The 27,707-nt window shown below is 42.6% G+C and overlaps 1 long non-coding RNA gene across 1 annotated transcript; it reads left to right on the top strand.

The window, feature by feature from the left end:
- Positions 1-7,516: 7,516 nt before the first annotated feature.
- Positions 7,517-27,497, top strand: LOC118575466. The gene is made up of 4 exons (XR_004943868.1): positions 7,517-7,578; positions 8,714-8,773; positions 26,317-26,432; positions 27,363-27,497. It is a non-coding gene; the product is annotated as an uncharacterized LOC118575466 (long non-coding RNA).
- Positions 27,498-27,707: the final 210 nt, after the last annotated feature.

Genomic DNA, 27,707 nt, shown 5'->3' with positions numbered 1-27,707 from the left:
TGGAACCCCCCCCATTTCCACCTCCACATAGGTAAGGCATCCCATGGAGAGTCAACTAAGCCTTGTACATTCAGTTGAAGGAGGGGTTGACCACATGTCACTTTATTTCTCTTGGGCTATCAAGGCCATCTGTGGAGGAGTCAAGGAAAGTTTAGTGAAGAGACTGTGATGGGTGAACTTGGAACCTGTAGTGTCAGTGGGTTTTGTGATGGATAAAGTTCATTCAATGAAAAGAAAGTGCAGCTGTTGTAGCAGAGCCTTGATGAGTCTAAGAGCCTTGTAGACTGCACAGAGGACCCATTACCTGATACATATCAGAAAAGGTTCAGCAGTCCTCTCACTGTCCATTCTAAGTTCAGTAACTATTTGAGAGAGAGAGAGAGAGAGAGAGAGAGAGAGAGAGTGCTGGTTGTGTTTTGTAGTGTGTCATGTTGTGCTTTTCTGTGCAACTCTGTGTGTATGTATGAACCTCTGTGTGTTTATGTGAATACTGTCTATTGCATGTGTAGTAGTGTTCTTTTGTGTGTGTATGTGTCCATGTGTGGATGAATACATATATACATACATACATACATACATACATACATACATACACATACAATATATATATATATATATGTCTATATATTTGTGTGTGTGTGTGTGTGTGTGTGTTATGTTTTCTGTATGTATAGGGGTAAGTATTTGTGTGTGTTTGTGAATACAGGTGCTTATAGGTACAAGTGTGTGTTAGTATGTGTGGATTTTTAACTCTCATGTTGTGTTTCTGCATATTTGTATGTTCACTTACTCATCTTTAATGATGATGGTATCAACTTCATTGAAAAAGTACTGGGCCCCTAACTTGGCATCAATCAAATATTTTAATGCTAATGCCCATCTTCTTCATGTCCACCCAGCTCACAGGAACAAATGGACACAAAACTACTGTAACCCAATGGTTTTCAGGTGTTATAGAGAAAATATATCTATCTGCACAGAAATCCTTGAAGCAAACCAAAGGAATGTGGGTACATAAAGTTTACAAGGATGTCACTGTGGCAAATTAAGGTGACTGAGAGGTAGGATAGACTGCCTGAGGGTTTGTGTTCTTGTCTGCTCTGGCTGAATGGGGACTGCACACTCAGTGGTCAGGTGGCTTGCTGTGTCTTCTCTATATCCTGTTTTGTCCTCATCCTCACTGCCTGCTACCTCTTGCTTTCCCCATTTGTCTAACCAAGGCTCAGTTAACCTTGTCCTTCGATCTTGGGCTGGATGTTATTCCCTGAGAGATACTAACTTGCAGTGTGCTTCCAGCTGCATGAGAGACTAGCAGACGTTCCTTAGCCATTCTGTGGTGTGAGAATGGGGCTGTCTCAGTGCACCTCACTCAGGCTCCTGAGGGTCTAAAGTATTCACCATGTGCTGTGTCTGTAGCACTCAGTAACTGCTTTGCTTCAAAGTTGATTACCCTGAGTGAAAGTCAGCCTCATGGAGGGTTTGGAAAAATGAGGACCCTCAGACATTGCTGGTAGTGTAAAATGGTATAGCACAGTGAGAAGCCACTTGCAGGTCTTCAGAAATTTTTAAGTATAATCCCCATGTGACCCAGTGATTCCAGAACATGAAGTAGGTGTCCACATAGAAGCTAGGAACATCAAGGTTTTATCAACATTCCTGGGAGCAGCCTCCTGATCCCCATCATTCAAAAGTTGAAAAGTACAATGTTCTTGGTCTCTTCCGTGGAATATTGTTCAGCGTAAAATAATACATAAAATTATTTGGCACTGGCTTAGTCGCCATTTGTTACTCAAACAAATCCCTGGCACAATCACCTCACAGGAAGGAATTGTTTCTTTTGGATCCTGGTTATGGAGATTTTCTAGTTTCCTGAGATCTTTGCTTTGGATTCAAAATGAGGCAACCTGTGGTAAAGGGAGCTAATTTTGAAGGATGTTCTTCACCTTGCTGGCAACTGGGAAACAGTAAACAAGACCAGTGGGCTAGTCCACCACCATCAAGTAGTCCTTTGCTGGGGAATATTTTTATACTGCACCATCTAGAGAACTTCCTAAACAGAGTTAGTTAAGGGGCCAGGACCACAGAGGGCCTCCTGTCTGTGCATTAGATTACAGGATAGGCCCTTCAATGTATGAACTGGCTATCTCTCAGGCCCTCTGTGTTCTTCTCTCATCCAACAGGTTTACCTTCTTTTCATTAGTATTCCTGGTGGTTGCTAGTTATTTTAGTTGTATCTGTGAAACTAAACATGGACTACATTACAGTGTCCTTGTATGTGTGTAGACTTGTACTTGTGTGTGTTCTTGAATTCGAGTGTGTGCATGTGAGAGAACAACCCTCCACTTAGAACAATCTTTTAATGAACAGGACCAAGAGCACCTGGATGAAAGGCCAAAGGATCTGGTGAAGCAGAAGGAGCTGATCACTCAGCAAGAGAACTTGGTAGACAAGCTCCAACATCACATCAATGTCTCTGAGATGAGGTAGGAACCCAATTGGGAATAACGGTTAGCACCATGTAGGTCACCTGTCCCTGGATCTCTTTCCTTTTTGGATTCCCAGAATCTGAAGAGCTCCCAGACAAAGCAAGGGAAAGAACTTCTCAGGATATTGTACTGTCCTGGTCAACAAGAACTTCTACAGAAAACAGTCTGTTTGATATTCAGTGGTTCTCATGTTGTGTACCCCTTATTCCTTCCTTAGCTCTCTGGAATCTTCTCAGTGTCCCCTGTGTCTCTTCACAAATCTCTCTATGACAGTCCTCAACCTAGCAGGAGGATGATTGGTTATGTGTGTTTCTGGCAGTTTATTTTCCTTCCAGAATATCACCTATACAGAGAAGTTTCTACTTTTGAGCAGATCTGCATGCCACACACTCTTGAAGATTACAGTTACCCTGCAGTATGCATCTGATTCCTTTGAAAAGATATTTCTATTAAAAAAAAGATTTAGGAGTTGAGGTGTTGAACGGAGGTTGGTTTCTGTTCTTTAGCATTAATCAGATACTTCAGTGCTTTTATTTTGTATCCTTCCCTAGAGAGTGTACACTCAATTTCCATGATTTCTCATATTCACCTGTATCTAATCGAGGCCATCTATTTCTGCCCAGAACTGTTACTCAGTCTTTACTACATTGCTATTTTTCCTCTCAAAATAATGTATATAGACACCTGGAGAAATGTGCTATATTTTCTTGCCCAGCACAATGTACATTTCAGCTCATCTCCTAGCAGATTTTAAAGGCTGAGAAAAAAAATCAAGTTCCAGGTACACTCTGAACCTTCTTCCTTGGGAAATAGAAGAGATGATCGCAGCTGAAAAGTCAAGATGGATTGCCCAGCTGAGTAGAGCTGGTTCAGGCTCTATATCTGACATAACAGTTCCCCACAGGGCTTCTTCCCTAAATGCATTCCTCCTCTAGGTCAGAAAATCTCCAGTCTGAGTTTGAACAGACCGTAGCTCAGGATGAGAGCCTCCTGCAGACCGAGCTGCTACAGCAGGAGCACTAAGTCTCACTGGCAAGTGAACCATGATTGCATCCCATACCTAGCAAACATGGTATTGGTTGGGGATGGGGACACTTGACCTTGGCTTCCAGGGTGAAGAGGTCTTGTTTTTTTTCTGCCCAGTGGCCTAGCCAAGCTGTTTCTGTGTCTGATTGCCTTTCATTCTCATAGAGCAGATCTTCAGAGAACTGAGGAGGCCAAAGAAGCCACAGATGCCTTGAAACCATGAATTTCTATACTCTCAGATCAAGACTTCCTCCTCAGAAGACACTGTGAAGAGCTGTGAAGTCACCAGTGAGGAAAATACCAGCTGTCTTCCAGGTGATCCAGCCCTAATCAGATCTCTTGGTAGGTTGACTTAGTCCTCCTAAAAAAGAGAAAGTTTCAAAAATGAGCTTGAGACACAGAAAATCTGATCCAAGAATTACTGAGAACCTTGACATTCAGCAGAATGTGGCCCCTGTGAGGGGTACTACAACATGGAAGGAAGAGATGTAGTGAGCAAGACTATTTCTATCAGTTTAATGTCGATGGCTTTGGCAAACTGACTGAGTTCTCATATTTCCCTATATGGTATGAAATCTGTCATGGAAGATTGGGTTGATATCAAGCTTTTCCAGACAGACCACACCCAAAAGCATCATATTTCATTCTCCAGTTGAGTGTTGAAGCTATCATGTCATGCACCAGTGTTGCTGAAGAGAATGCACCAAAGAGATCTCCACATTCCATCATTCTTTGTGTAAGTCATTTTTTTTCCTATTTAAAATGAGTGAGTATTCTTTGGTTTCCCAGCCTGGCCTGAAGTGACTGGTCCTGAGAAAGGACTTACCGAAGACACCTGAGTCATCTTTGATGTTCTTGGGCACTCAGATGCTGCCCATGGACATGTTGGGTCTCCAGAAAGCACAGAAGTGTCTGGGAGATTCACATAGTGACCAAGACATTGCAGGATTAGCAGTGTGTGATAATTTATCAAAAGTTTCCCATGGGGCAAAAGGTTTGCTCTAGGAAATATCTCACTCATAGTGTTAGTGAGGGCTTGACCTACAAAGCCTGTAGGAGGCATTGCTATACTAGTTTTGAAGAGGTTTTTTTACATTTGCTGACTGCCTTCCAAGTCCAGCCACACTCTGTAGGCCTCTGCTGCTATATGTGCAGCAAGTGAATGCTGCTGAATTTATTTTTTTGTATGGTTCTGGTTGGGTATTGTTTGCTTTGGTTTTCTTGGGGGGGTGTTTCTTTGTTATGGTTTGAGCTTTTGCTATTTATTTGTTCTTTCTTTTGTTCTTGTTGTTGTTTTGATATTTGCTAAAGATATTCACTGTTTATGTTAACTGATCTATTTAAGCCCCTATTGAGTAAAATAACTGTATTTTTATTAATAATAATGTGATTTAGTCATTTTTTGTCTTAGAACCAATTTCTTTGGTCAGGAGTGTTATCTCAATCCAGTAGCCCCAAAAACGCCTGGAACATCAGAACTCTTGTGGGCTCAGCTTGCACTATATATTGAGGTCCCAGTCAGCCAGGTACAGTTCATCACCCTGGAAACTTGAGGAACAAATGACATGTGAGGAGAGTGCTCCTTTCCAAAACAACTGTTGGCATTTTTGTGTTGGGAAGCACCTGTATACACACATTTCTGTTGTGTGTCTGTTATGAGCAACCTTAATTCTCTCCACAGGACTACACTGACACATGCAGGATTTCATATTATTCTCATCATCTTGCTCTTCTGGTTAATCAGCAGAGTACAAAGCCAGGACTAAGGCTGTTTGCCTAGAGACCTCTGGAGAAGTCCACCTGTAATAAGAAAAGCTATTTTTTTTTGAGACTGGGTTTCTCTATGTAGCTTTGTGCCTTTCCTGGAACTCACCTGGTAGCCCAGGCTGGCCTCGAACTCACAGAGATCCCCCTGCCTCTGCCTCCCGAGTGCTGGGATTCCAGGCATGTGCCACCACAGCCTGGCAAGAAAAGCTATTTCCTGCCTAGATTCTAGGCTCCATGCTTGAACAACAAAGAAAGGAATCAGATGTCATAGATGCTCAGACTAGGATGAAGTAAGTTATGTGGCAGCTGAACTGAGGTTACAAGGTACCAGGAAGTTGTTAGATACCCAACTGTGCCTAGATGCTAGTGCTGAGGTGTAGATCTGGCCTGCAGTGTGAACAGGGACATTGTGGGTTTTAAATAAGAAAAGGTCATATTACACATGGCAGCTGGAGGCTTACCTTACTGCAGAGTCAACTATGAGTCTAAAACTCACAAATATAAAAGTACCCCTGAACAGGAGGAGCCCATTTCTAAAGAAAACAGGATGAATGGGAATTACAACAAGAAGGAGCACTTGTTCTAAAGGTTCTGGTGATGTTTTCAAGAGCTACTCTGCCTCATCTAACCAACTCATTCTAGGCCATTGCTCTCAAAGGTATAATCACAGACCAACAGTTTATTAAAGATAATGAGTGACTAATTCCCATTCAATATAATAGCATACTTATATATTCTTTTGCATTCTTTAAGACAGGGATTACAGAGAAAGCCATTCCCCCAACTCTAATCCTATCCTATCATTTCTGAACTTCAGTCAAACTTTATATTTCAGAATTTAGCCACAATGTCCTCACTGCATTGATTCCCTCCGAGTTCAGTTACACAGAGTTCTTTATAGGCTGTCCATAACAGATCATTACAGACTGCATTTCTTTGCCTAACTCTACATTTCCCCAAACCAACCACCTTATCTCTTTCTGGCCTACTTATGATGCAAGGTTTCCATTTTACCACATTCTTTCTAAGGAAATAAGAATTTCTCTAGTATATTTTCTTGTTTATTAAATCTTTCCAGTTTTTTTAAGGTAAACATAAATTATTCTATGACTACAACAAAAGAGAATAAAAATTAATCAATTTTTAATTTTTATTATTCAATTTTATTAGGTTCTTGCCTTTTTGTATGTCTGTGTACCATGTGCATTCGGTATACACAGAGGTCATAAGGGGGTGACAGTCTTCCTGCACCTAGATTTATAGGTATTTTTGAGCTGTTATTTGGAGTCTGGTATTCACACAGAGGTCCTCTGGAAGAACAGCTAGTGCCCTTAACTGCTCAGCCATTTCCAGTAACCTTCATGTGCTCATCCACCAAGCTCCAAGTTGAGGTTGCTCATCCATGTTCCCAATCACCCCTAATGGGGCTGCAGAGACACAGCAGTTACAAGTGGCCAGGCCCCCAATGCCAGCTCAAGGAGGCTTCAGGGGGCAGTGGCATGGCATTGGCCAACTAGGAGAGCAAATTCCTCAACTGCTTGTTCAGCAAGGACACCAATCACATCCAGCACTCCCTCCCCTTCACCTGCAGCAGCAGCAGCAGCAGCAGCAACTGAGCAGTGGCTCCCAGATCAACCTGTGGCACAGCCTGAGGATTTACAGTTTCCAGCAGATGGCACAGCTGGGACCAAGGTAGTCCACTTTGAGAAGCATAGCTCTTGACCACTGTGCTCATATTGGTGGAACATTGGAATCTCTTGTGGAGTTTAGAACGACATCCCAGAGTTGGGACTCCTCCCTGGAAATACTCATTGTGTGTTCTGATCCTCTGTGTAGCAATAGGCCCCTAGATATGAGAATCCCCATTATGCAGACAGGAGAAAGGTCGTCATAGGTCTCTGGTAAAACCACCTATGTGGCACAGACTCCTGGGAACATGTTAGGGAGCTAATCTATTTCTCTTGGCCAACTGAGGGAGCTCATGTAGCCCTGGCACCCCTCTTTGGACCAGTCACCTCTTCTGGCTCAGGGACAGGATAGGAAATTTTTATTAAGCACAAGGATGTCCTAATGTGTAAGTGCCAGACTGTGGCACCAACTGGACTGGGGTAGTCCATGATCTAGCCTCATTCATGTGACGCTTGTGGCCTGTATTCATGAGGTTCTTTTCTCCTTGGGCCATGTCCTACCACAGGCTGAATTTTGAGCATGAGTTGCTCAAAATGGAGCATAAGCCCATGGAGATCAGTGATGCCTTGGACAAGTGCAAGGGGCTGATTGAGGAGACAGAATCCTTCAGGTAAGTGCCTGATGTGTCTGTTTCTCCCCTTCTTTGTCCTTGACCCAAAGTGAGGGTTCTGGTTCCAGCCTGTCCACCTCTTAGCAATCAGCCTGCCTTTTGGCTCTTTGTCTTGTTCCTCTTGGACTCAGTTTTGCTAAATGTGGAAAAACACTGAGCCCTCCCATCACTGTCCTGCCAGCCTTGGGATTACTTAGAAAACAGGTTTGCACCAAGAAGGGCATGTCTGGCAGCCCAGGTCCTCGTGGTGCTGGTAGGGGCTTCACAGAGCTGGTTTCCTGGGACCTGTAGACAGAATTTATTCCAGTTGGGACTTCTGCCCTCCTTCTGAGAGTGTTTGCCCTCTTCCTGCTGCTGCTTTCCCTATATCAGGAACAGTTAAGCACAGGTGTGGGCTGCACCCTGTTCTTAGAGGCACAGGATCCCTTTTGGCATCAAGGTTATAGAAGTAGTTTCTGTAATTTTTTTTTTCTCTGGATTTGGCCTCTGAGTGATGCTTACTTGGCTGCTGAGAACTGCATTCTTGGGCTGTCCAGGGGTCTGGGACTTTTCAAGGCTGGTGTACTCTGCTTGGAGGTGGGGATGGCAAATGGAGACTTGTTATTTCAATGGCTGGGTCCTACAAGAGTGGACTCAGCTAAAGAAGAACATACATGTATTGAAACTGAAGAAGAGACTGCTCTGGAAGGAACTGACTGAACTGCAATAGTCCTGTGAGGAGCTGAAGAGGTACATTATGGAGGCCCATGAGATGATCTATGACTCTTGTGCTGAGAAGCAGCAGGTGGGCTGAGGCAGTGGAGGCAGGTGCCCACTATCCAACCATAAACATAGAGACACCCCTATAACCATCCACCCATCCATCCAGACCCCTACCTACATACCATCCAAGTGTTGAGTTGTGTGATCATTCACAACTCTCTGGAAAGTTAGCCTTCTGCAGAAACTGGATAATTGGCAATCAAACACTGATGCTCTGCTCAAAGCTGCAATCCATTGAGAGTGCTGGATCTGTCATATATCACACACCTACATGTCATTATGTTCAGAGGGCCGCTATGCAGGGAGCCACATAGGGAACAGCACAAAGATTTCATTGATGAGGTCAGTGGCCTTTGGCTCATTTGCTTTGCAGGGTGTCATGTGAGAAGATACGAAGCAGCCTTCAAGGACTAGAGCTCAATGCCAGTGCCAAGTGAGTGGTTCTCATTATCAATGTTTTGGGTGGCATGTGGTCTTCTCCTTTATTCCTGTATCCCAATGTGTTTACTTTCTTTTGCCAAGTTCTTGGTTCAAAGTGACAGAAGCCTGAGTAGCACCTTGTCAGCCCTTTTCTTGGCATGGTGCTGGACAGTTTTCCCACTCTGGAGCTTCCAGTCTGGAGATGACTGGATGACCATAGATGTGGGAGGACTTTGACAAGCTGAGGATTGGAGTGACAGATTTGAAGCTTCAAGTAAACATTTTCTCCAATCACCTCAACATAGTCTGATTAAGTTGTGTGCTCCCCTAGGAATTTTCTTGGTCCCAAGGGATGAATAGCCATGTTATTGGTCTCAGTCTAAACACTAGATAAGCATATTCTAAATCAACTGTTTATTCAGCATTATGTCGTCTTTTTATTTTTCTGCTCACTTATGATTTCTTGGTCTCTGCGTGATCTATGCAGGCATGTTCAGAGGCTACATAATGAATTCCATGTTGTCATCTGTTGCTCACTCCTTCATTCTCTTGAGGCCAGGTCTTTCACTGAACATGAAATTTTATGTTTGGGCTAATCTGGCGGGCCAGCACTCTCTGCTTCTTCTGCCCCCCAAGGTAGACTTTCTGTCTCGTTTTTTTCTCATTCAGTTGTTACAAGTTCCAATTGCTCAGAAAGAGGAAGGATGTATTAGCTTTTTCTTTTATTTACTTTTATTGTTTTGATGTTAATGTATTTTCTTATAAATAACAAAAATAAAAGAATACAGTTGTTTTAAAAGTAAATAGCTAACACCACAGGAATAGTCTTGTTTGTCTCTGGCTTCTCAACACAGAATCCCATAGTGCATCTTCATGATGATATTGTGTTGCTGATTATATCATGTGCATGTCTGTTTCTTAGACCATTTCCCTCCCATAGCTGTGTAGAGTGCTACCTTCTAGAAAAGCAGTGAAGATCACTTCCCTGGCCTCCTTCTGACTGACTTTGGGGCTCTTTTCATATTACATGCATTGCAACCTGTTCAAATATTCCTTGGTGTTATCCATGGGTCACTTTCTTTCTCTTGAGCTATCAGGCAGGGTTTTCTTTGGAGGAACCAGGGTAGGTTTAGTGAAGAGACTTTGATGGGTCAACTTGGAAACTGGGGTATCAGTGAGTCTTGTGATGGATGAAGCTTAAAAGTAAGTGCATACCAGTGTACCAGAGACTGGCTGAGTCTAAGAGCCTTGCCGACAGCAGGGAGGACCCACACTCCACACTCTCTCCCTGCAGCAGAAGATTTTGTGATAGCAGCCACCTATCCCTGACCATTCTGGGATCAGAAGAGTGTTTCTTTGTTTGTTTATGTGTGTGTGTATGCTGTGTGGTAGATTTCTGTACATCTTTCTATGTGTGTGAACCTTTAAGTGTGTTTTAGTGTGATTCTGTGTGTATCTGCTGCCTCTTGTGTGCATAATAGTGTCACTTTGTGTGTTTATGTGCTCATGTGTGGTTGTGTGTTTCCATGGTTCCTCTTGTGAATATGGGTGCTTCTATGTGCAAGCATGTGTTTGGGTGCATCATTATGCTCACTTTTGTGTGTGAAACATCTTTAATGATGATTGAGTCCAACTTTGTTGAAAAAGAACTGTGCACACTCAATTTGCATCCATCTATTGTATTGTATCCATATTGTATGCTGCTGCCCAAGTTTCCAGATATCCACCTTGCTCTCAAGGACAATAGGACACAAAAACTACTCTAAATCAATGGTTTTCTGGTAACTGTAGAGGGAAAAATATTTATCTACAAAAGAAAGGCTTTGGAGCATATCAAAGAAATATGGTACAGGAAGATGAGGAGGAGACCACTATGGCAAATCAAGGTATCTGAGAGGCAAGATAGGCTGACAGAGGGTTTGTGTCCTTGTCTGCTCTGAGTGAATGGTGACTGCACACTCAGTGGTCATTTGGCTTACTTGTGTTCTCTGTGTCCTGTCTTGTCCTCATCTGCATTGCCTGCTACCACTTGCCTTCCACCTTTGCCTAACTTTGGCTCAGTTATCCTTTTCCTTTAAGGTAGGACTGGATTTTCTTTCTTGAAGGATTCTGACTTACAATATGGTTCTAGTTGCATCTCAGTCCAGCAGAAGTTCCCTAGACATGCTGTGGTGTGAGAATGGGGCTGTCTCAGGCTCCTGAGGGTCTAAAGTATTCACCATGAGCTGTATCTGTAACTCTCAGTAACTGCTTTTCTTCAAAGTGAAGATTAGATTATAGTTAAAGATTAGATAGTTATATAGTTACAGTTCTCCTTGTTAAGAATTTCATAAGTGAAACTCATTAAAGAGGTGTAAGAGTATAAATTTGACAGACATTTCTCTGTTAGAACTATAAGTTAGGATAAAAAGTGAATTAGGTACATTTTGGGCTTACCAAAATAAGATAGATAATGAAATATTTTTTCTGAGTTTGTCAAATGCAAATGGATTAGACATTGTCTAGATATTTACTGCTTGCATATATTGTATATAGTTATTATACCTATTGTATATAGTTTTTCTTATATTAGTTATAACTTTTTCCTTTTTTCTTTTTATTAAAATAGAAAGCGAAATATGGTGATATTTTATTTGTGCTGAAGTATGATTTTATTTGTATGTTAATAAAATTGCCTGGGTATCAGTGCTAAGAGCAAGCAATTAAACTGGAGTCTGGTAGTGGTAGCACATGCCCTTAATCTGATCACAAGTCAGGCAGAGTCTCTGTGTGTTCAAGGATACAGCCAAGCAATAATCTGAACCGTTAATCTCAGTACCAACCATAAAGACCTGGAGGTCTGTATAGACAGGCATTGACGAGGAAGTCATGTGGTTGGGTTTACAGCTAATGAGAAGGTGGAACAGAAAGGCAATAAAAAGATAAGAATTAGGAAGAAGGTCTCTCTCTCTCAGGAGTAGGACAGCAGAGAGTGGTAAGAGAAGGTGGTCTTAGCTCTTGGCTACTGCTTGATCTCTGGGCTTTTAACACTTTATTTGGCTCTGTGTTTCTTATTTAATAAGACCATTTAGAATTATATCTACATTCATTCTGAGTTAAAATTTCCCTCATGGAGGCTTGGAGAAATGAGGACTCTCAGGCATTGCTGGCAATATAACATGATATAGCACAGTGAGAAGACACGGACTTTTTTTTTTTTTTCAGAAAGTTAAACTGCCATTCACAGGATAACCAGTGATTCCAGAATATGAAGTAGGTATTCACAGAGAAACCAGCTGACACCAGGGTTGTAGCAGCATTCCTCAGAGGAGTCTCAAGTAGAAACTATCTAGATGTCCATAATTTGCTGAGTCAAAAAGTACAATGGAATTGAGCCCCTCCATGAATTGTTGTTCAGCATGAAATAATACATACCATCATTTGGCACTGATGTACCCAGAATTTTATTACTCAAAGAAATCCTCAACACAATCACCTTACAGGGAGGAATTGTTGATTTTGACTCCTCATTGTGGAGATTTTCTAGGTTCCTGAGCTCACTGGTTTTCTAGTTTCCTGAGTTCATTTGTTCTGATGTGAAGCAGCCTGTGGTAAAAGGAGCAACTTTTGGAGGAAGTTGCTCACCTTGAGGTCAACTGGGAAGCAAAGAATAACACAGTGAGCTGATCCAGTTGTCCTGTGCTGGAGAACAATCCTATACTGCACAGCCTGGGGGACTGCCTAAGCAGGGTTGGCTAATGAACCAGTACCCCAGAGGTGTACATATCTGTGCATTACAGGCTTACAGGATAGGCATTTCAATGGTTGAGCTGCCTGTTTCTCATGGTCACTGTATTCTTCTCTCATCCAAAAAAGTTAATATTCTTCTCTACAGTATCCCTGGTGATTGCTCCTTATATTAACATTATCTGGGAAATTAAACATGTTACTGTATTAGAGTGTGCTTTTATGTGCTCACACATGTACTTGTGTGTGTTCATAAGTTTTTGTGCATGTGAGTGAGAAAGCCTTGACTGAGAACACAATCTTCTAATGAAGAGGAGCAAGAGAGTCTGGATGAAAGACTGAAGGACCTGCTAAAGCAGAAGGAGCTTGTCACCCAGCAAAGGGACTTGGCAGAAAAGCTGCAACATCATTTCAGTGTTTCTGAGATGAGGTAGAAGCCCACGCGTGGAGGAGCAGTTAGAACCATGTAGGTCACCTGTCATTGTGGGTTTTTTTTGAGGATTCTTCCCATCTGGTTGCTCTCAGCCAGACTCTGAGAAAGAATACCTCAGGTATTGTGCTGGCTCAGTCAATAAGAACTTCTCCAGGAAATACTGTGTTTGGTCCTTAGTGATTCTGGGGAGTGTGCATCCCTTATTCCTTTCTGAGCTATCTGGTATCTTCTAAGTACCTTGTTCCCTGTGTCTCCCCACAAATCTTCCTATGGCAGTTCTCAACCTAACATTAGGACGGATAGTTGTGGAGGACTGTGTGTGTTCCTGGCACATTATTTTCCTTCCAGAACATCATCTTTAGACAGAAGCTCCTACCTTTGGGCAGATCAGTATGCAACACATTCCTGCTTATTACGGGCTCTCTGCAGTGTGAATCTGTTTCCTGTGGAAAGATTTTTCTGTTATAGGAAGATTTAGGGGTTGATGAGTTGAACATAGACAGGTTTCTATACGGAAGGAATAATCAGATAATTCACTGCTTTTATTTTGTAGGCTGTCCTAGAGGGTCTACATTCAGTTTCCACAGTTGCTCACGTTCACCTAGTATCTAATCAAGGCCATACATATCTGTACTGAACTGTTACTCAGACATTGCTACACTGTTATTTTTTATAAAAAATTTATCTGTAACACCACAGAAATGTGTTGATTTTCTAGGTACAGTATAGTTCTCAGTTCATCTTCTAGTAGATTTTAAAAGCTGAGAATAAAATCCAGGCTCAGTTGCACCCTGACCCTTCACCTGGGCTAACACCATGGGACCGGGTGCTGCGGCATCCCAGCCAGTCTCTGTGGCCTTCACTGCTAACTGGACCCATGGTGACATCCAGGCCTGGCCTCCAACTGTGGCTTGGCTGTTTCTATTGGTTGTAGTATTGGGATAATATCTTCTTCTTTGGTTTTGAACTTCCTGGAATGGCTTGAGAACTTGGCCTCCATGTATAAGACTGAGCTTTGCAGCCAGGCAGCAGGGGCACATGCCTTTAATCCCAGCACTTGGGAGGCAGAGCCAGGCGGATCTCTATGAAGTCGAGGCCAGCCTGGTCTACAGAGCGAGATACAGGACATGCACCAAAACTACACAGAGAAACCCTGTCTTAAAACAAACAAAAGAGAGAGCTCTGCTAATCTTTCCAAGACACCTCCTGCCCTCTGGTCCAGGCTGCCATATCATCCAGACAGCAGAGAAGTAACAGCCCGAACCATTGTGGGAAGGTGTGGGGTTGGGTCACCTCCACAGACCTGTGAGCTTTTGGCCTGCATTTGGTGTGCAGCACAGCCTCAAGTTCTCAGACTCCCAATCCAGCCAGCACCAACTGCCTAGGATCTGGAGTTGCCCCTGTTGCTAGAAAGCCCTACTTTGTGCATGCCACTGCCAAGCTCATGCTCCTTGGGATTATCCTCTTTCAAATCTACCTTTCTTCTGCTCCATTTCAGTGAATTTATCCCCCTGGGCATCTCCAACTTGCTATGCCTCCATGGTGCCCCTCAGCAACCAGATGTATGGCCTCCCATAACAATAAGTCTAGCCTTGCGCCAGGGTGGAACATCTCATCAAATGCTAGAAACTAGACCCAACCATTAGAGGCTAAGGTTGCATCCTACTGACTAATACAGCAGACAGCAGGGATGTCATGCAAGGTGCTGCCCTCTGCTAAATCTCCCTCAACCTGCATGTCCTGGTCTAACTTTGGTTTCCAGCTGCCTAGCTATCTTTCCCATCTGCTCATGATCAGTGGGCTTCCTACAGATGCAAGACTTATGGGACCAAGAAAACTACATGAGCCTCTTGCAGAGCTCAGGCTCCTCAACAGCATTGATTCCCCCAGCCTGGACCCAGGTCTCAGCCTGCCCATCTTCACCCACCTCTCCATCTACAAGCACTGAGGCAAGGGTGCGCCCTCTATAGGATTAGAGAGATGCTGCAGGCAGCACTGGGCCAGGATGGTGCAAAGAAGGAAAACTTGCTGGCCTTGGACTCAAACACTCTTAGGAGAGGATCAATCCATTCACTTTTCGTTTTCTCCTTCAATATTACTATTATTATCATTATTATTAATATCATCATCAGTAGTAGTAGTAATTACAAAATTTTGTTATTGTACACATAAAAGCCAGAAAACCTTTTGTGTGGATGAACAAAATTTCCACAACAGGGCAGCTGTGATGAAGGAAGAAGAAACAGACCCAACTTGCTTAAGTCTCAGATGAGTTTGAAACATTGTTAGAAAAATCATCTTAACACAAGCATCTACAAAGCCCCATTCCTGGTTTTTCTGTTGAGGTGGTGGTGATTTGTATTTTCCTTTTGTTTTTGCTTTTTAGTCAGAGTTTCTCTGTGTAGGCCTGACTATCAACAACATGGCTCTGAAGACCAAAATTGTCTTGAACATAGTTGAGCATGTATCCTTGTGGTAAGATTGAGCATTCCTTGGGTATATATGCCAAGAGTGATATAACAGGGTCTCAGGAAGACTTATTCCCAATTTTCTGAGAAACAGCCATACTGATTTCCAGAGTTTGCCATCATTTCTAACTCCCTGCATATCTGGCAGTTAAGGTACTTCCCTGATCTGAACTTTAAGGAGCGTCTCCTGACATCCAAAGAAGGACATAGAATAAGGTTGAGATTCATCTCTAGGACTCTATTTCAGATCCATTTCCCCATATCCCCAAATTTTAATAGTCAGGAAACCCATAGAACAATATATTACATTGAAGTTTATGTTGCATTGTATTATAGATGAGAGGAATTTAGACAGCATTTGAGATGGGAAGACACTATCCAGAGGTATTGGTTGACAAGGTGATGGTGTTTGAGTCAATGAGTGTGTCTTTGTAAAATTGTGATAAGGAAACACATGTTAGGTTCAGGAAACAGGATCTCCTGCTCTTGGACAGATATGCTGCTTGTTGAGCATGTCATGTTGAGAAAGAAAGAAGAAAGGGAGAGAGAACGAAAGGAAGAAGAAAGAGAAAAAAAGGAAGGAAGGATATTATCTTCTGGCAGTAATTTCTGTAGACTCCATGCTAGGAAGTTGTTCATTTTTAATTTTATTAAATTTATATTCCTTTTACATACCAACCTCAGATTCCTCCTCTCCTCCCTCCTCCAAGGCAAAGTCTCCCATGGGGAGTCAGCAGAACCTGGTACATTCAGTTGAGGCAGTCTAAGGCCCTCCTCCCTGGATCAAGGCTGGCAAAAACTCCCACCATAGGCACTGGGTTCCAAAATCCCACTCAGGAACCAGGGATGGATCCTGATCACACTACCTGGGGGCCCACCAGACAGTTCAAGCTAAATGACTGTCTTGAATATCCAGAGAGCCTAGTCCAGTAGCATGGGGGCTCCACAACCATTTGTCCACAGTTGATGTTTTCACATTAGTTTGCCTGTCTGTATCTATACATTTCCCACCATGATCTCATTGTCCCTTGCTCAATAGAATCTCTCCTCTCTCTCATCAATTGGACTCCTGGAGCCCGGCCTGGCTCCCAGCTGTGGATCTTTGCAATGCTTCCATCAGTCACTGGGTGAAGGCTAATGGGGGCTCCACAGCTACTGGTCCACTGTTCATGCATTTCCACAAGTTTGGCTGATTATCTCTGTACTTTCTCCCATCAGGACATCGATGTCCCTTGCTCCTGAAAACTGTCCTTCTCATTATAATTAAATCTAACACTTCTTGGCAATAAGGAGATGCAGGTACTTGTGTAGAATCATACCTCACATAAATTTCTATAATACTATAACCTTATGGACATATACTATCAGCAGGAGATGAACACTCACTTTCCCACATAGAAGTACTGAGGCATTTCCAAACATTCAGAGAATTCAAGGGTGCTGAAGGGTTTTCCTTGAGTCCCAGGAGAGACTCCTGGAATGGGAAACATGAGTTCTGGTGAGTTATGAGGAGAGCTGGTTAGCAAGAAGGGGTTTGTCAGTTCCCCATGACATGAAGGGTCTCTTCCCTGGACATTCTATTGTATCCTGGAGACTTAGAATGTTTTCTGATGTCATCTGTGTTGTAGCAACACCAACTGCCATTGGACAGTTGGTGCAGTGCCCTTACAGTTCAGCCATGAACATGTTGGGAAGACTCAGGAGTCTATTGGTTAGAGAGAAAGGAGAGGGAAGAGAGACCGGAGAGAGGCAGACACAAGCTGGCCTTCAGCCTCCATGTAACAAATCAAGAAAGAAATGGTCCAGAAGATGGTACAGTAAGTTCTGGGGCAGGAAATTGGCATCTTTCTGAAGGACATGGGCTTGTGGTGAATCTTCCAGTAACAGGACACTGGAGATAGGAATCTCTGGGAACCATCTGGACTTCCCTGCTTGTCATGGCTCCTGATATTCAAGGATTCCAGAAGAGTAATTTGTCTGTTCCCGAAGTCAGGAATGAGTTAGGACAAAGCTGTTGTGCTGGGAGCTCTTGCCTTTCCATTCTACAGGTGGTTATGGGTTGAGAGGGAACAAAAAATGCCAGAATTAGGGTAGGAGTTTCAAGTGAAGTGTGCCCAGAAATAGGCACATCATCAATGTACTTCAATCTCTGTGGCTTCATTTATTTACTGCCCACTAGCTCAGTGAATCCTCTGTTGTCACTGAGGAGTCTTGGTGAGGAAGGTGACCATATTCTGCGCTGTGTGGCCTCTAAGTTTTGCCATGTGCTTAGAGTTACCTGTCAGGATATTTATGCATATTTAATGACCTGAGTACTTGTGGACTGTGTCAATTTTATGTTGGCTCTGATAGCAACAGACCAGTGAACTCTGCAGCCAAGTTGAATGCAGTGTCTGGAGTTGTTAATAAGCCTGAGGAGACTCTCTCCTTAGTTACCTGAAGTGTGGGCTAAAGGAGCAGAGGAAATCAGCTGGCTGAGACTTCTATCTCCAGGCTATTATGTTAGCCTGTGTCTTTTTATAGGCAATTAAGTCCATTGATATCAAGGGATATTAATGAGCAGTGATTGTTAGTTCCTGTTATCTATTGGTGGAAGTGTGAGTGTACTTCTCTTCTTTGGGGTTTACTGCTATGGAGTTATCTGTGTGAGGCTGGCATCCATGGTCTCTTAGTGTCTGCATTACATCTGTCCAGATCATTTAAAGTCTCCACTGAGAAATTGGGTGTTATTCTGATGGGTTTGCCTTTATAGGTCACTTGGCCATTTTCCTTTGCTGTTCTTAATATTCTTTCTTTATTTTGTAGGTTTAGTTGTTTAGTTAGTATTCGATGAGGGGACTTCTTTTGGGGGGGGGGGGTTAGTCTGTTTGGTGTTCCATAGGCTTCTTGTATCTTCATAGGCATTTCCTTTAATTTGGGAAAGTTTTCTTCTATAATCTTGTTATATATTTTTTCTGTGCCTTTTGATATTTCTGTGCCAGCTGGTATTCTTCTCCTTCCTCTATCCCTATTATTCTTAGGTTTTTTCTTTTCATGGTATCCCAGATTTCTTGGACATTTTGTTTTATGGCTTTTTTGGGTTTGGTATTTTCTTTGACTGATATATCTATTTCCTCTATTGTATATACTCTACACCAGAGATCCTCTCTTCCATCTCTTATATTCTTTTGATTATGTTGAATCTTTGTTTCCTGTTTGTTTATTCAGACTTTCTATTACCAACATTCCCTCTGTTTGTGTTTTCTTCATTGTTTCTATTTTCCTTTTCATGTCTTTCACTGTTTCCTTCACCTACTTTATGGCTTTTTCATGGTTTTCTTTAAGGGATTTATTGCTTTCTTCCAATTTTTTGTTTGTCTTTTCCTCTATTTCTTTATGAATTTCATCCAATTTTTTGTCATTCTTTCAATTTCTTTATTGATTTCATCCACTTTGTTGTTCATCTTTTCCTCAATTTTCTTTTCCTTTTTTTGAAAGGCCTCTGGCATCTTAATGATGCTATTTTAAGCTACCCATCTTCTGCTTCTTCTTCCTTATGATGTTCAGGTCTTGATGTTGGAGGAGCGCTAGATCCTGGTGATGCTGTATTGTTCTTTATTGTTCCGATGGGGGGGGGTGTTGGAGAAGAAGAACTTTCCTGGAGGAGCCCAGCTAGATGGCTAGCAACTGGGGCTGAATTTGGTGGCTGTTCCTCAGGAAAGGCCGGGCCAGGAATGAAAATGCAAATTTTAATAAATCAGTTTTGTTCTTAAAGCAGGTGGAGGCTGCTAGCTGCTGTTTATAATGAAGAATCCACGGAAGTTTTTCCTGGGTCTTCCTTTTTATCAGGAGGTTTTCCTTTCTGAGAATGCATTGAGTGAGCAAGATGTGTTCTGGAGGAGTTCAAATCCAAATTCTTATAGCCCTTCCTGACACCCCACTCTTTCTAACAGGTGCAGTGTGTATGTTGTCTTCTCTTTTCTTTGAGGAAATCCCTTTTTCTATCTCTTGGACTCTTTTTAACCACAGTTACTACCATCCATAACATAATTATTTGAATTTCAAATCTGCAATTATAGAGAGAGACCAAATTGTTGTCTGTGTTTCTAGGTAATCCACTCCTACCCCACACAGAAAAGACTGGTACTTCATCCTATTATAGCCATCCATGACCAAAAAAGGCCACTAAAAGTCATCAAGACTATGAGATCTACAGGGAACTCAGGTGTGATTTTGATTATTGTCACTCCTTCCTTTCACTCTCTATTTGAGCCTTTTTCTCATGAATATTAGTGAAGAGGGGAATCAGACTGTGATGACTATTCTTGGTTGTCAACATGACTCTATATGGATTAACAAACAACAAAAAACTAGAGGGCACACCTGTGGTAGATGTCTACTTATTTTGAAGTATGAAGTTCTAATTCTATTTGGATCTTTGAGGGATGAGGTCACACCTTTAATTCAGATCTTTAATCCAGATGTAATCTGGACCACTCATTTTGTTGGAAGGATTTGGAAGAATGAAGCTCTCTCTCTCTCTCTGCTTGCTCTCTCCTTGTTCGCACAACCATTCCTTGAATGGCCTTGCTAGCACATCCATTTCTTGGCTGGCATTAAAGCTTAAATTTTTAAGATTCCAGCATATAGTACAGACCAGCTGAGACATCCAGTCTGGCAGAGTGATCATCTACTGGATTCTTGGACTTCCTATTCACAGCCAGAAATTGTTGGACTAGATGGAACACTGCCTGTAAGCCATTCTAACAAATATCCTTTCAATAAATAATCATTGTATTAGTTTGAGAAAATGCTGGCTAAGACATCAGACATATAAAGAGGTCATTCTAGAGCAGTTACAGTCTCATAACAGACTCATTTCACTTACAAATCCTGAATAGTGACATTTACTTAACCTTAGCCTTCTCCAGGTGGTTGCTTATTTCAGAAAACTCAACCTTCCTCCTCAATGATCATGACAGAATCTGAATGACTTTCTCTGAGTCACAGGAGAGACTCCTGGAAAGGATACCATAGCTTCTGGTCAGTTCAAGGAGAACTCATTAGCAAGAAGACAAAAGCTGAGCCCCATGACATCAACAGACCCTTTGCTGGGCATTCTATTGTATCCTGGACAGCTCTTGGAATCCCTAGTGATGTCACTAGTGTTGTAGCAACACTGACTACCTTGAGGACATTTGTTCAGTGACCACAAGATTTGCCTGTAGACATGTTTTCCAGATGCAGAGGTCTGTTTGGGAGAGGGAATGGACTGGATGGAGAGACAATTGTTAGGCAGTATTAAGCTGGTCCTATCTCTCTCCGGAAAACATGGAGGAATAAATGTTCCTGGGGAAGACACTGAGTTTTGGGAAGGGGCTGGGAAGCTTTCTGGTTGAGGTCGGCTTCAGCTTTCCAGAGTCAGGACTCAAGAACTGGGAACTTCTCAGATGGAGGCACAGAGAAATAAATGAAATTTTTGTACCATAACTGTGTTTTATAGCCACTGGAATCCTTTAGCTATGTGCCAGTGATAATAGGAAAAGGAGAGTACACTGGAAAACCCTGAAGTTCTTACTCTTGACATCACAGCTGCTAGCAGAGTAGAAGCCCCCAGGTGCTGCTGTCTTCCAATGAGCCCTGAGGTTTCTGAATTTCCAGCCATTGATGGCACACAGGTCTCCAGTTCAGCCTGACAGCTGTTAGATTCACTGGACCTGGACTGAGACTGTCTCCTTCCTGCCAGCTCTGGGTGTTCTGGACAGTCAGTGAAGATGGCTTGTGAATCTGATGACTATGTTTTGGGCCTGCGTGTCTTTTCCATTAACATGAGACTCTGAAGCATAGAGCATGGGACTTGGGCAACTCCACACTCCCAAGGTAATTATAACTGTAGCCTTTATATCTATGCATCTGACAGCACATAACAGAGGGCTCCTCACCCAAGGTGCATTCTCTACAGTGTGAATAAACCTTAAGAGGCGGTCCACTGGGTCCCCTTGTGCAGGGAGACAGAGTTAACCAACTGACTTCTCAGATATCCACCTCCCTATAGAGAGATGGGACACTGACATCCACAGAGGGGGAGAGTCAAGTCTAACCTTTTAGAACCTGCCTGGGCAAAGTCTCATCTATGAGTCACTTTCTGTGTGTCCTTCAGTGTGTAAGGATGAACTGAGATGAGGTAGTGTGTAGGGCAATTGCTGTGCTTTGACTTCTAGAATTGTGTATTACTAGATAGCTAACCTTGTCTAGCATGATTTAGTATGATATAATGTCTGAAAAGACATAGTTTGCCTCACATCACTCATTTGTTCTGGGATCCATCAAGCACACTTCTGAAGCCACAGTCTAGACTTCTGGTGTTTTTCAAACCAGACAAAACATGGTGCTTGTTCTTCATTTCAGGACAATCAGTAAATTCAAAAGTGTGAAGTGGGACTCTGGGAAAGGTCTATGGTATAGGACTCCTAATAATCTGTCCTCTTTTGTTCTTTGCCCATCTCTCTCATGCTCTGGTGGATAATGTAATTTAAGATGGCTGTGTCACCTTTTCTAAGGGGATGCACATTGTCATAGGAGGCTCCAGATCAAGGAATTTAGCTGTCATGTAGCTCTAGGTGAAGTACCACAGCAATGACACATTACATACAGTTCCAATGACTGTGACACATTTGATTTTCTGTAAATGCCTTTGCATATCTGTGTGTGGCCTCTCAATAGCCATTCATCTTTCTTCAAATTTTAATGAAGGAATGGCCCATCATTCTTCATGGGATTCTTTGCTTTTGTGTCTGAGGACTACCCTGGGTAACTTTGGTTCTTATACCTGCAGGCTAACATGTCACTAGTTAATCACACTTTTGGTATCTATGATGGCTGGAATAAATTCTGCTGAAGTTCAGGTATAATTTTCATCAACTATGGGACTTACCTTTGTTCTGACAAGACACTCACAGTTTCCCACCACACTAACAGCCTTGTGCATCCTCCACAATGTGCTTGTTGCTTTCGGGGAAATGAACTTTTCTCCCCACAATCCTTAATTAGTTACTTTGAACGTTTTACTTTTCTTGTGCTATTATTGACTAGAGGTTTCCTAAGTTGGATGTGACAGTTCCTGAAATGTGTTTGGAAGTGAGTGTTCAACTTCCTGTACATGAAGTTGTGAATAAATTCTAATGAAGCAAAGAAAAATCCCTGGGTTTGTAATGAGGAGGTGATGAAGGTCTTTGTGTTTTTGAGAAGGCTCCTGAGAAGGGCAGTATGGCACCAATGAATTGCAGATGATATAATTTGTGGGTAGGTGAGGGTTACTGCTGGTAAACCCAATAGTCCTTTCTCATTACTAGCTATCATATTCTGGGGAGTCCTTCGCATTCTCTTGATGTCACCAGTGTTTTAGGAACATCAAGTGACTGTAGAGTATTCTTTCCCTGCCCATAGACATGTTGGCAAGACAGAGAAGGATGCTTGGGACAGAGAAGTGAGAACATGGGGAGTCCAGAGAGAGGTGGAAGGAAGCTGGGATTCAGTCTCAGTGTAAAACATGGAAAAAATAAATGGTTCTGGGGAGGGCACAGTGAATCCTAGGAAGGGTGTGTTGAGCTTCCTGGAGCAGTTAGTGCTTGATCTGGACCTTTCAGTACTGTGGCTCAGCATCTGGGAACTTGTGGGAAGCAATGGACTTATCCTGCTTCTCTGGGTGTCCTAAGAGTAAACAATTTCTGATGGTTAGTTTGGGAGAGCCATGAATTTTCAAGCCTGCTGCTGCTTTTATGGGACATCGCTAATTTCAATCTGAGTGGAAAGGAAGACCAGCAGGCACAAAGTGGTAACTAATTAGGTGTCCTTCTCTGGGAAGGATGTTGCTGTACTTCATCTCAATAGATTCCTTCTGTTTTGATGGGAATCTGATGGCAATAGGCTGACTGACATTGGGCTGTATTCATTTTATATACACTATCATCTGTTGAAAACTTCCTGGGTGTTGACCACATGTCACTATTTCTCTAGGGCTATCAAGGTCATCTGTGGAGGAACCAGGGAAAGTTTAGTGAAGAGAGTGTGATTGGTGAACTTGGAACCTGTAGGGTCAGTGGGTTTCGTGATAGATAATGTTCATTCAAGGAAAAGTAAGTGCAGGCTTGGGTAGCTGAACCTTGTTAAGTCTAAGAGCCTTGTAGACAGCATAGAGGAGCCACTACCTGATACACATCAGAAAAGGTTCAGCAGTCTTCTCACTGTCCATTCTAAATTCCGTAAGTATGTGAGGCACAGAGAGAGAGAGAGTGCTGGTGGTATTTTGTGGTGTGTTGTGCTTTTCTGTGCAACTCTGTGTGTATGTGTGAACCTCTGTGTGTGTTTAAGTGAATACTGTCTATTGCATGTGCAGTAGTGTTCTTTTATGTGTGTATGTGACCATGGGTAGATGAATATATGTATGTGTGTGTGTGTGTGTGTGTGTGTGTGTGTGTGTGTGTGTGTGTGTCCATGCTTCTATATGGATAGGTGTAAGTATTTGTGTGTGTTTTTGACTACAGGTAATTACAGTGCAAGTGTGTATTTGTATGTGTGGATTTTATCCTCCCATGTGTGTGTTTCTGCATATTTGTATGCTCACTTGATCATCTTTAATGATGATGGAATCAACTTTGTTGAAAAAGTACTGTGCCCCTCACTTGGCATCCATCAAATATTGTACAATGCTGCCCATCTTCTTCATGTCCATCCAGTTCACTAGAACAAAGGGACACAAAACTACTCTAACACAATGGTTTTCGGGTGTTATAGAGGCAAAAATATTTATCTGCACATAATCCTTGGTGCAACCCAAAGGAATTTTGTACATAAATTTAGAAGGAGGTGACTGTGGCAAATCAAGGTGTCTGAGAGGTAGGATAGGCTGCCTGAGGGTTTGTGTCCTTGTCTGCTCTGGGTGAATGGGGACTGCAAACTTAATGGTCAGGTAGCTTGCTGTGTCTTCTCTATATCCTGTTTTGTCCTCATCCACACTGCCTGATTTCACTTGCTTTCCCCATTTGTCTAACCAAGGCTCAGTTAACCTTGTCCTTGGATCTTGGGCTGGATGTTAGTCCTTGAGAGATTCTAACTTGCAGTGTGCTTCCAGCTACATCTCAGTCCAGCAGAAGTTCCCTAGCCATTCTGTGGTGTGAGAATGAGGCTATTTCATTATACCCCACTCAGGCTCCTGAGTGTCCAAAGTATTCACCATGTGCTGTGTCTGTAGCACTCAGTAACTGCTTTTCTTCAAAGTTGTTTACTCTGAGTTAAAGTCAGCTTCATGGAGGGTTTGGAGAAATGAGGAGCCTCAGACATTGCTGGTAGTGTCAGATGGGATAACACACTGAGAAGCCACATGGGAGTCTTCAGAAATTTGAACTATAATCCCCAGGTGACATAGTGATTCCAGAACATGAAATAGGTGTCTACTGAGAAGCGAGGGACATCAAGGTTTTATCAGCATTCCTGGGAGCAGCCTCCTGATGCCCATCATTCAAAAGTAAAAACGTACAATGTTCTTGGTCTCTTCCATGGAATATTGTTGAGCATAAAATAATACATAAAATTATTTGGCACTGGCTTAGTTGCCATTTCTTACTCCAACAAATCCCTGGCACAATCACCTCACAGGAATGAATTGTTTCTTTTGGATCCTGGTTATGGAGATTTTCGAGTTTCCTGAGATCTTGGCTTTGAGTTCTAGGTGAGGCAACCTGTGGTAAAGGGAGCTCATTTTGAAGGAAGTTCTTCACCTTGCTGGCAACTGCGAAACAGTATACAAGACCAGTGGGCTAGTCCACCACCATCAAGTAGTCCTTTGCTGGGGAATATTCCTATACTGCACAGTGTAGTTGGAGAGCTTCTCTCCAGCGCCCCCCCAAGCCCTATTAGTCCAACAATCCACTTATAAAATAAACACACAGACATTCATATTATTTAAACTGCTTGGCCATTAGCTCAGGCCTACCATTGTCTAGCTCTTACTCTTATATTTAGCCCATTTCTATTAATCTATACTTTGCCACGTGGCTCGTGGCTTACCAGTACCTTATGTATTTTCTCTCATGGCCGTGACTGGCAGCGTCTCCCCTCAGCCTTCACTTCTCCACCTTCTTCTCTTCCTTGTCCCGCCTACCCTATGCTTCCTGCCTGGCTACTGGCCAATCAGCACTTTATTTATTTTAACAAATCAGAGCAACACATTTGAAATACAGAACATCCCACAACAGCACAGTCTAGGGAACTTCCTAAGCAGAGTTAGTTAAGGGGCCAGGTCCCCAGAGGGACACCTGTGTGTGCATTAGGTTACAGGATAGGCCCTTCAATGACTGAACTGCCTATCTCTCATGCCGTCTGTGTTCATCTCTCATCCAAGTGGTTTACCTTCTTTTCATTACTATCCCTGATGGTTGCTCCTTATTTTAGCTTTAAGTGTGTAGCTAAACATGGACTGCATTACAGTGTGCTTATATGTGTGCACACTTGTATTTGTGTGTGTTCATGAATTTTTGTGTATGCATGTGAGAGAGCAACCCTCCACTGAGAACACAATCTTGTAATGAACAGCCAGGACTACATAGAGAAATCCTGTCTCTATAAATGAAAAATAACAATAACAAATAAAGAAAGAAAGTAGAAAGAAAGACAGACAGACAGGAAGAATGAAAAATGAAGCTGAAAAAGACAGAAAGAAATTTTTAAAAAAGGGAAAAAGGAAGAAAGAAAGAAGAAAGGAATGAATGAATGAAGGAAGGAAGGAAGGAAGGAAGGAAGGAAAGAAGAAAGGAAAAAAGATTTGAACTGCAGCCAGGATTGGAGCACAGCCCTTCTGAAAGACACTGACAGTCAGCCTTTCAGTATTGCTTCATAGCAAGTTTTTTACCAGCTGAGCCTTCTCCACTGAGAACACAATCTTTTAATTAACAGGACCAAGGGCACCTAGATGAAAGACCAAAGGATCTGCTGAAGCAGAAGGAGCTGGTCAACCCGCAAGAGGACTTGGCAGACAAGCTCCAACATCACTTAAATGTCTCTGAGATGAGGTAGGAGCACAATTGGGAGGAACAGTTAGAACCATGTAGGTCACCTGTCCCTGGAACTCTGTACTTTTGGGATTCCCACCATCTGAAAAGCTCCCAGGCACATCAAGGGAAAAGACATCTCAGGATATGGTACTGGCCCAGTCAACAAGAACTTCTCCAGAAAACACTATGTTTGATCTATAGTGGTTCTGGGATTGTGTACACCTTATTCCTTCCTGTACTCTCTGGAGTCTTCTCAGTGTCCCCTGTGTCTCTCCACAAATCTCCTTATGGCAGTCCTCAACCTAGCAGGACGAGGGTCAGTTGTGTGTGTTTCTGGCAGTTTATTTTCCTTCCACAATATCACCTTTTGAGAGAAGACCCTACCTTTAAGCACATCTGCATGCCACACACTCTTGAAGATTACAGGTTCTCTGCAGTATGCATCTGTTTCCTTTGAACAGATTTTTCTATTAAAAAAGATTTAGGAGTTGAGGAGTTGAACCAAGGTTGGTTTGTGTTCTTTAGCAATAATCAGATCCTTCACTGCTCTTATTTTGTAGGCTCCCATAGAGAGTCTTCATTCAATTTCCATGGTTTCTCATATTCTCCTGTATCTAATCAAGGCCATCGATTTCTGCACTCAAATGTTATTTAGTGTTTTTACATTGCTACTTTTCTTCTCAAATAATGAATATAGACACCTGGAGAAAGGTGCTGTATTTTCATGCCCAGCACATTGTATTTTTCAGCTCATCTACTGAAACTTTTAAAAGCTGACAAAAAATCAAGGCCCAGGTGCACTCTGACCCTTCTTCCTTGGGGATTGCATGAGATGATCACAGCTGAAAGGTCACTATGGATTGCCCATCTCATTAGAGCTGGTTAAGGCTCTATATCTGACATAGCAGTTCCCCACAGGGTTGCTCGCTAACTGCCTTCCTCCTCTAGGTCAGAAAATCTCCAGTCTGAGTTTGAACAGGCCACAGTTCGGGATGAGAGCATCCTTCAGACCAAGATCCTACAGCAGGAGCACTAATTCTAAAAGGCAAGTGAACCACAATTGCATCCCATACCTATCAAGCATGGTATTGGTTGGGGACAGAGTGCTCTTGACCTTGGCTTCCAGGGCTAATAAGTCTTGTTTTTTTTCTGCCCTGTGGCCTAGCCAAGTTGTTTCTGTGTCTGATTGCCTTTCCATCTCATATAAAAGATCTTCAGAGAACTGAGGAGGCCAAAGAAGCCACAGATGCCTTGATCCCATGACTTTCTATACTCTCAGATCAAGGCATCCTC

The sequence above is a fragment of the Onychomys torridus genome, unplaced genomic scaffold (genome assembly GCF_903995425.1).
Source record: "Onychomys torridus unplaced genomic scaffold, mOncTor1.1, whole genome shotgun sequence".
Classification (NCBI taxonomy): Eukaryota; Metazoa; Chordata; class Mammalia; order Rodentia; family Cricetidae; genus Onychomys; species Onychomys torridus.
This window is presented reverse-complemented; position numbering and strand designations above follow the sequence as displayed.